This window comes from Martes martes, assembly GCF_963455335.1.
Source record: "Martes martes genome assembly, chromosome: 10".
NCBI lineage: Eukaryota > Metazoa > Chordata > Mammalia > Carnivora > Mustelidae > Martes > Martes martes.
In genome coordinates this window covers 52,969,636-52,980,092 of record NC_137898.1, presented here as the reverse complement: position 1 = coordinate 52,980,092, position 10,457 = coordinate 52,969,636, and positions in this window count along the sequence as shown.

Sequence of the window (10,457 nt, the reverse complement as noted above, 5' to 3'; positions counted from 1 at the left end):
GAACTGAACTATCACAAGGTAAATTGCAGTTTCGTTTAAATAATTTGCTGCTGGGGCGCCTGGGTGGCTCAGTGGGTTAAAGCCTCTGCCTTCTGCTCAGGTCATGATCCTAGGGTCCTGGGATTGAGCCCCTCATCGGGCTCTCTGCTCAGCAGGGAGCCTGCTTCCCCCTCCCCCCCGCCTGCCTTTTGGCCTACTTGTGATCTCTGTCAAATAAATTTTAAAAAAAAATCTTAAAAAAAAAAAAAGATTTGCTGCTTAGATTTTTTTTTTAAACCTTCAAATCTACCTTTGTTCTACAGTTAAATGTTAAATACTTCCTGGACAGTGCATGTAAAGTGGGTTCAAGGACTGCTTCACTCCTTTATATGTGTATAACTTGAAGATAGTTACCTTACTTCTTGGTGCCTCAGTTTTCTTATCTGCAAAAGGAAGATAGTAACGTTGATAGAGGACCTCTAACATATAAATGAGATCATGGATTTGAGGCAGGACCTGGCCTTCAGAGCTCAAAAAGTGTTAGTTCCCTTATTACTCCCCTCTGAAAAGACCTGTGTGAGCTTCATGAAAGTCTGTACAAGTGACTTTGATGCCATCCTTTATTTTTGCCTTCTTTTACTTGTTCCATTAATCTGTTTGTTTTCCACTTTCCTTCTGGTGCCTTACTCCATGAGTGTTTTTTCTCCTTTTTCTTCTTCTTATTCCCCCTTGCTTCATTTTATCCTCCAAACTTGTTTTTGGCTTTTTTTGTGCTGCTTTTCATATATGAGGATGTGATGTAGTCTGGCTAATCATTCACTATGTTTAACACCAAATTACCATGTGCTGGATGCTGTCCTTGGTGCTGGAATTATTGTGCTTGAGAAATGCATAGTCCTTGGCCTCAAGGAGAGGACCTTCCAGTGGAGGATATAGACAAGTGAGCAGACAATTACAGTTTAGTGCAATAAGGGAAAGTGTGGTGTGTTATGGAAGCACATAGGAGGAGCACCTAACTCAAACTTGCCAGGAGTGGTGTCAAAAACAGCATCTCCAACTGAGAAGTAAATAAGCTCTGACGTGTTATGGAAGTGTGAGGCTAAGCAAAGCATTCAGAGCAAGAGTTTTTAGGGAAGAAAGTAATGTGCAAAGGCTTGAACACTTGAAGTATGGAGTGACCTTAGGGAGTCTGAATGAGTTTAGAGTTGGTGGAGTTGAATTTGGGAGCTAGAGTGGGGCTATATGAAGAGAGATAAATTCAAAAAAGTAAGTAGGGCTCTTGCAGGCCATGTTAAGTATTGAGACTTTATTCTAGTGGTAATGGTGCTCTATCTTACAATAGAATCTGTAGGGCATGGAGTATAGTGGGAGGTAGGTATAAAGGAAGTAAAACCTCATTTCTAAATTAGGCAGCTAGGTCATACAGAATGCACAAGAAGGAGCAGGTTGAAGGAATGAAAGAAACTGAGCTGAATTTTAGAAATGTGTGTTTGTGATGTATAGTAAATGTGAGTTATAAACATGGGTCTGAAATGAAAAAGTGATTTAAAATATTATTTTGAAATTATGGTACTGATCATATTTGTCATTGCCAGCAGTTTTCTGGTATCTTTTTGTATGATTCTGGTCCTTCTGCCTGTCTTTATATTTTGGTATACACAGCTGTGTAATAATGGCTCAGTTATATGTATCCAAGCAGGATCCAAGTGTGAGAGCATAGCTGTGGTGGAAGAGAGAATCCAGTATGCACTCTCTGTGAGGGCAAGTAGAATAAAATAGAGAGGGTGCAACCCCTGGGATCATAGGAGTTGCCTACAGGAACTTGGAGGTTGGCTTCTTTCCAAGAAGCAGAAGTGCCACTCTAAGTGAGTCCCATGGAAACATGGACCGATGGTGGCCCCAAGGGAAGTGTATGAATGAGAGTTTGGGGGTAGGTGATAAGTAAGGTCTTATCCTGCCTAAACTCAACCTCCAAGATGAGAGGTGTTTTGAAATCAGCTAATTTCATTTAAGAAACAACTGTGGTTATGTTATTGCTAAATTTATCTAAAGATGTTTAGAATCTATTTTTATTTCTGGCCTCTGTGTCCTTTGAGATGAAATCCTATGTAAGTTTATTACCTGCTGAGCTGTGTAGAGCTGCCTTTGATTAGTCAGAGCCTGACCTCTCCTTTGCTTTCTAGTGCTTCTCTTTTGCTTTTGATACCTCAGAATTTTTTGGCCACATGCATATTTCTGTAATTTATACCAGTCCTGACTGTATAATCTTTGGTCATACCTCTGTAAGTTCATATTTTTATGATGTTACTTTGTGTGGTTTTTTTTTTTCCCATACAGGTGGGTTCTCATTTCCATCACTACTCAAGTTTTCCCTTCTACACCTCCCACATCCCCCCTGATACATGGAACTGGATCTGACCTTGGCCTCAGGGGCTGATGCCATATGGTATAAATGGAGGAATGAGGAGTTTTCCCTTACAGAAGGCAGCACCACATATAAGGCCACCTTCTCAGGAAGCCCAGGCTTCCCAAACCCTTCCTCCTGGCCAGGCCTTTCCACTGACAAACATCATTTGTTATGTTTTGCTTACGGTGTCTCCCATTACACCCAATTCCTCATACAGATTTGGGAGGACTTCCTAAAGATTCCTATAGTCCACGGGAGTGAGGAAAGCTAGGTGATCTAACAGCTCTATCCTAGCACTGTGAAGTCCAGGGCATGGGCTGGAATGAGTTCTTGGGAGGTAGGGCTGCACAAAGCCAGCTGGCAAAGCCTGAATGGCCTCTGTTCCAGCTTAGGGCATGCCCCTGGCCTGCCAGCACTGCCCCAGCTGATTTCTCCAGACTTGACAGATTCTGGAATCTCCCAGTGTAGATATTCTCTCTGCTGCCTGTCCCCTCTCCGTATGACCTCTCTCTCTTAACAGCCACACTCTCCTAAGATGCCTTATCCTTGCTGAGTTTCCTTCTTGTCTTCTGCGAACCCCCGTCATCCAGTTTCCACACCCCCACTCCTCTGAGGCTGCTCTCGCTACAGTCATCAAGGACCTGCTAATTGCTGATCCCAGCGGCCACACTGCAGTTACTGGAATGATGCTCCTTTGGACATGGTGTTCACTGCTTCCTCCTTTCTTGCATTTTGCAACACCGAACCCATTCTTCTCTTCTTCCTTCATTTCATGGGTTTTTTCTACTTCTGTTTGCCTTTGAACTATTCATGTTTCTTAATTACCTAGCTTGGCCACTGCTTTTCCCACTTCCTGCATTTTTCCCAAGTCGTCCCCTCTACTCAAGATTCAACAGACTCTAATATGCTGGTAGTTCCAAATCGACTTCTAACACAGACTCTGCTGAGCATCAGCTCTGTGTATTTCACTGCCTTGGACCTTGGACATCTCCATCTGGATAGAAGAAGGTCACCTCAAATTCAACATGTCCAAAACTGGAGCCATCATTTTGGCCTTTACACTGATGCTCTTCTGCCTGGAATATGCTTCCCACTGGTCCCTTGGGGCTTACTATTCTCTTCATCAAGACTCTCTGCTCATTGAACTCTTCTCACAAACACCCCATATCTACCTATTCCCGGACATTTTTTTTTTCAGAGCACATAAATCTGAATTGATATGATAGATTTACTTTTACTTGTTTAGTGTTGGCCTCCCCCTATTAAAATGTAAGCTCTCTTTTTCTATCTAGTTCAGGATTATATTTGTAGGACCTGGACCAACTTCTGGAACATAATAGGTACCCAAATACTGAGTGAATGAATAAATGATCCCTCTCCCTCCACCCCCGCTCCCAGGCTGATTTCCGTATTTTTTTTATCTTGATGGGTGACACCACACCCATCCCTCCTCACTCAAATCAGAAACCTAGATATCATTCCAGAAATTTTGGTCACTATTACCACATCACTGCCTTCCTTTATCCAATAGTCACCAATTCCAGCTAGTTGCTCAAATCTGTCTTCCACGTCCATTTCTCTGCCACTTTGTTTTAGGCCTCAGACTCCCTCTTGCATTACTGGAGCACGTAATGTGCTTCCTGCCTCTGTTATTAACCACCCAAATCTAATGTCTACTGAAGCCAGAGTGGTCTTTCTGAAAAGCAGATCTGACCCTGCTGCCTTCCTTTGAAAAACTCTTCATTGGTTCTGATGAGCCACAGTATCAAGTCCAAGCTCCTTAGCAGGACATGTGAGAGACTCCATCACTCACACAGTGTGCTGTCCCTTGCCCTACACAAACAGTAGAGTGTGCCATGAAGTTTCTTGCCCCCTTACTTCAGCTGTCCTCTTAGCCTGGAATGACTCTCCCCTTCCCTTCTAGTGGAGTCTTTCGTATCCTTCTGTTAGCACTCAGCTTTGGGTCTCTTTCGTGTGCATTCTCTGTGCTCTTCCCACTATCACGGTACCCACACTTAAAACATTATCTGTCCATGTATCTGCCTCTTTCATTTGATTGAGAATGCTTTGAAGGAAAGAACTGTGTGTTATTCATCTTTCTGTTCCCCTCGTCTAATCCAGTGGCTGAAGCATAATAAGTACTTGATGAATACTTGAATAGATGAAAGAAAGAATGAATAACCTGTCAAGATGGGTGTTTTCTGGCTGAAGTCCGGTCATTGTCATCAAGTGATGGCACGGAATTACATTTTCAAAACCTGAAAGATATTAGTGTAATATGCAGGATGGGGGTTCCTCTTGTGCTTTGTGCTACAGAACATTCTCCTTATACTTGCTTCTCAGAAAATGCCATGTCTTACCTTCCCTGTTGTCCTATTAAGACCCCAAATCAACAATAACCAAAAAGAAAAAAAAAGGGACCCCTGGAAGATTACATCCATTCGTTTCTGTGTCGTATGAATCTGAAGGGTTTTCTGAAACAAGAATAAAAGGACTTTTTTTTTGCAAGGGTGAAGTAATGGTGTTATTATAACATGTATGTGTCAGCCACATGGACATTATGGGTTAGTGGACAATTTCTCAAGGACTTAGAGTGTGCTTAGCTGAAAGTTACTATTCCTTCCCCCAGAGTACATACTGGATTGGAGTTTTCAATGTGGAAATAAATGTTTCTGTTGCAGAATTTTATCATCAACTTGTTGGAATTCATGCCCAGAATTTTTTGAGTTGAACAGTTCTGTGTCAGTGGCACGGAGAGATTCACCAAGAAAAGCAGCGTGCCAACGATACTGTAAACTCATTCAGAGCTAGGAAAGCTGCACATGACTTAAATGGCAGAGGAAAGTCAGTCCTAAACTGAGGTAAGCGCTTAAATCAGCAAGGTGGTTTTAAAACTCTGTTTTAGTGAGCCCTGAGATTCGGCAACATGGTCTTGGCTACACTTGGACCTAAGGGGTGAAAGGGAAGCTGCCCATCACTCCCACCGCACCAGAGCAGCAACACTGGTATCTGGTTTATAGAGGGTGGTTCAGGAATCAGATTTCCCTCCAAACTGTACATGGCTTGATTTGGCTGAAGGTAGCTGGGCTTGTATTCTATAACTTAGTAAAAATGTCAAGTGCACAGAGCTAGGTATAATTTCATGTATTCAGATTCCAAATAGCTTAAGAAGAATGAAAAACATAGAAGAGCTCCTAGATTCTCACATTCTAACTTCTAAGAGTAGAGGGAAAGGGGAGGACCCCACCATCTTAGAAACGAGGGCCAGTGAGCACAAAATTAAAGGGGCCGGGCACATACAATCCAGGAATTTTAAGGAGGCATATGCCAACAAAGATGTTTCCAGGAATGCTAGTGGCAAGAATGAATCGGTATTTTGGAAACACCCAAGGAATAATCTGAAGTGTATTATTTTAATTTATGTTCAAACCAAGAAGGAAGACATCTCCCTGCCTGGGGAGAGGGTGTAATAACAGATGCCAGGAGACATCCAATAGAAGCAGAAGCCATACCAGCAGAGAGAGCCGGGCAGATGGCCCGGGCCTCACAGTGGAGGATATGTGGAATCTAGAAATTCAAGGCTTGTGAGTGTGGTGTCCTTTTCTGGCAAAGTCCTAAGCCAATTTAGCAGATGGTTTGTGAGCACCTTGCAAAGAAAAGGTGCCCCAGAATTGGCTTTATTAAAACCAAGTCATAGTAATCTTTCTGTACATTCTTTCTTAAAAGAATCACTCTTAACTTCAGCAAGATTTTTCCTGACGCTGCTTATGACACCCAACACAAGTTCTTTTTTCACTGAGAATGAAGAAACAGAGTTGGGGGAAGGGTGTGTAAGGTGAGGCTCCTGTCTGCTGTGGAGAAAAGCCAGAGAGGCAGGGCGATACTGCCTTGTAGCCAGCTTGACAGAGCCAGTCAGAGTCTGCTTGAGAAAGAGTGGGGAGCTTCGACAAGCTGTTGTGTCCAGAGTGCCCCTAGCACTGCATTACTTAAACAGGGAGCCGGGAGCCATCTGCCTTCAGAGATACTTGGCCATGCTCATTTAAATGTAGATTCCTGGGCCTCACTCACAAACAGGATCTCTAGAGGCAGAGCCCAGGAATCTGTACTTTTTTTTTTTTTTTTTAAGATTTTATTTATTTATTTGACAGAGAGAGAGATCACAAGTAGGCAGAGAGGCAGGCAGAGAGAGTGGGGGAAGCAGGCTCCCCACTAAGCAGGGAGCCTGATGCGGGACTCGATCCCAGGACCCTGAGACCATGCATGACCTGAGCTGAAGATAGAAGCTTAACCCACTGAGCCACCCAGGCATCCCAGGAATCTGTACTTTTAATAAGCTGCTCAGGCAATTATCAAGCACACCTAAATTTCAGAACTATTGCTTTAAAGATAAGCTCATCTGCTGTCAAGAAAGTTACCCAGTACCCAGTTAGAGAAGTATAGGGATTTTTTTTAGTTGTTTTATAAACAGATTCCTTTTTTGTATATGGTTATGACCCAGAAATTTCCGATCTTCCTCTATATCTAATTGCCCAGGGTCAGACCCAACTCAGTTGCCATCTGGTGATAGCCTGTTTATGCTGCAAAAGTAGGGCTGATGAAGAAAACCTTTTGAGCACTAAAATAAGAATTCTGTATCAGGTAAAGACCTTACGTAAAGAGCCGTGGGGGCATACTTGAAGAAACTTAGCTCTGTACAATTCCTTAAGAAAGTCTCCATGATGCCTGAGTTGGGGTGCTGCCCTATGTATAATAACCATTGATGCACAGATTTAAAAATATGTGCATAAGTATATACACATAAGTTTATTATGAATGTTATTGATATAAAGGAAGTACAGCACACAATTCGTGATACAAATTATACTTTATTGATTGCATTACCATCGATTCCTCCAGAATGCTTTCTGTGATTTTTGTCAAACATCCGTATCCATAGCAACCTTTGGTTGCAGTTGACAAATGAGTGTGGGTCCAACATGCATGGTGGTTGATCAAGTAAGATTAAAGTGAACAACAGTGACACATGTCTTAACATCACTCATTCCTCAATAACCGGAGCAGCCTCTTTGTTGAATCAGGTAATATGCTGAATACTGGAAGAATGTATCTTTAATCTCTTATGTTGTTCACAGTGTAATGGCTACAAACGTGATACACTTTTAATCTCTATTAATAAGAAATCAAGCCCTGATTTTTCATGTGTGAAATCTCCATGGTCTAAATGTATTTCTACCATGGTCCATCTCAACCTACCAGTATAACATCACTGAACTCGGAGCTAGAAGGCATGAGCAGTGGCACAGCATTATATAGTATTTCCGCCATATGGATACAATATATGTAAATAACCTTGGGAACACAGAGAATAGTAAATGAAGTAAAATGAGTAGGAAATGGCAATTTGTGAATATTTACTACTTTTGTCTTCAATCTAATTTATACAATTGTAAGTTTACATCACTTAATTTTAAAATAATGGCTATCTTTAATAAGCAGCTCTCAAAATCCCTGAAAATTTGACAATTGGCCATTATGAGCTCTGTGAGCTGGCTCTAGTTTCCTGCTGAATAGGGGCAAATTTTCTGAACCCACAGATCAGTTACTTGGTTATATTCCTGCATTTATGCAGGAGTACAGACGAGACACTTAGGTACCTTTTCATATTTGCATAAAACGCAGGTCCTCTAAGCCAGAGCATAGCAATAACATGCCTGACAAATGTGTCCCGCCCCTGGGCATCAGAGTGAGAAGAAATTCCTAAACAGATGAGTTCAGATCCAATAGAACAGGTTTCCCCTGTCATGTCTGGGAAACTATTTATGACTCATGTTCTTTGCCAGCTTCGCGTTTTGCATCAGTAGATATTCTGACATGTAAGGGTACCTCTCTTGTGTTGCATCCTGCTGATTCCAGCAAAACTGTTTTTGATATTTTGACACTCTCCAGTCAGGAAGACCTGAACACAAGTATGTTATGATATTATTTCTTTCTTTTCCATTTGCTTCTACACCTGTTCTGTAAACAGGCAGTCAGTTCATTATTAAATCTGATGGCAGGCTGGCTGTGGGCATTAGAGTAGATTTTTGGAGCCATTTGCCCAAAGCCAGATATAGAATTTGTTTGTAATTTGTAAGTTTTTGGAACTGGAAGTTTGAGGCTGTCTGCCTCAATATCCAAAGATAATTAGAATTTGAGCTGCACTTTTACCTAAGTCCTTATTAAAACTGACAGTGCTGTGCAGTGCTGTTTCTTTGATAGAATTTTTGGATAGTCAGGAAGGAAGTAATATGCCTCCAGTGCACAATCATATACTTTCTTCCTGCTTTCTCACTGTTACGCTTACAAGCACATTGTTGAGTAATTTCATCCTTCTCCCCAAGAGCATTTCCTGAAGTCTGTTTCAGTTTCCCACTGTAGGGACCTAGGTTCTATCAATATTTTCTGTACTGACCCTTGTAATTATGGCACTGGGACCTACTTAAACAGACTTTTGCCTAACAAATATAAACGCAAAATTGCTTTAAGTTGCTAATTGTTCTTTTCTGCTATGGATACTGGCTATATCATCCACGAACTTCGCTGCTATTTCAGTCATAAGACATCTTCTACAGGCTCTCAAATACATCAAGTTAAAATTCTTAGGTCACCCCACGGTTCTCAGTTGGGGTAAGGAAGTGTCTCTCCTAATATTGTAGTAAAAGTTTACATTTACAAAATGAACAAAAACATTTTTTTCATATTTAAAAAAAAACATAAAATGAAACCCAACAATCTTTTGGCTGGAGGAAGACCCCGAACCCATTTTACAGTATTGACACCATCTTTCTATTTTTCTCTTTAAGCCAAATCCATGTTCATAGATGCTTTCTTACTAGGTGCGCAGATGATTCTGTGGTTCTGGTTCAGGGCAAAAAGTGGAACCATGACCGAGGGCTTCTCTAAAATACCCTTCGGCTGGGTATGTATCGAGGTGTGAGTTTACAGAGGCAGGCAGGTAGACAGATGGCAGGCTAGGCACCCTGGGCTTCACGTGCAAGATAACAGGCGGTGCCTAATTACAGCTCCTCCAGGGCGCACCTCCCAGGCACTGTGCGCAGGCGCTGACCCCAGGACTCCTGGGCAGCCATCTGGGTCCCCCACCCCAGGGTTACCTGGAGGCAGTTCTGTGGGAAGTTTCGGAGAGCAGAGATCTTCCCAGGTGCTTCTGTGTGTTTTTGGCATCTGTTTCTGGGTCCTTAATGATCCTTTATCACCAGAACCGGGAATGTTTCAGCTTCCTAATTTAAAGCATGTTTGCTTAATTCATGCTACATTTAACTTTTCCACATTTTATTTCCAGTTTTTAATTATAATTATCTAAGTCATATATATATATATATATATATATATATATATATATATATATTTAAAAGTGTTTCAAGAAACCATACAATACTTGGGAAAAAAAAAAGAAAAACTTTATTTCTTACTTGTGGGTCCTCTCTCAGAGGTGACCATTTTCGACTCTTTACAAATTTTAGGTTTCCTTCACAATGTAAATAATATACTTGTGTTCAGTTTTTTATTTATCAGCTTTACAATATATGTAGACAGGGTGAGGAATTTTCCCAGTCCCAATTTTTATTTGTTACTATGTTTTGGATCCTTTTACTGGCTACATGTTAAGTTCTAAAAAATATTTTAATTTCCATCTCCTATTATATCAACCTTAGACATTGTTTCTGAGTCCTCTGCTTTGTAAATTGGCTGGCTATCATGCTGTTGTTACACTGTGAAGGTAAAATTCTTACATTCTGTATTATAATCATGAAGTCATCCTTGTTTGGGCCATATGTTACTCCTAAATATTACATACCAACAAATTGTTTTATGGTACATTTGAGGCTTTCTTAAACAGCTTCCAGTTGTCTGGTTGGCTAGAATTATCAGGGCTTTCCATTTCTTCTAGAAAACATTTCAGTAAATACCATGAGAGGCTGAGTGCTCTGAGACAGCAGGCGTCTCACTACTATTCCTGTTTATTTCTGTTTCCGTAAGTTAAGCTGAATGCTTCCCAGGAAGCAGTTATTTT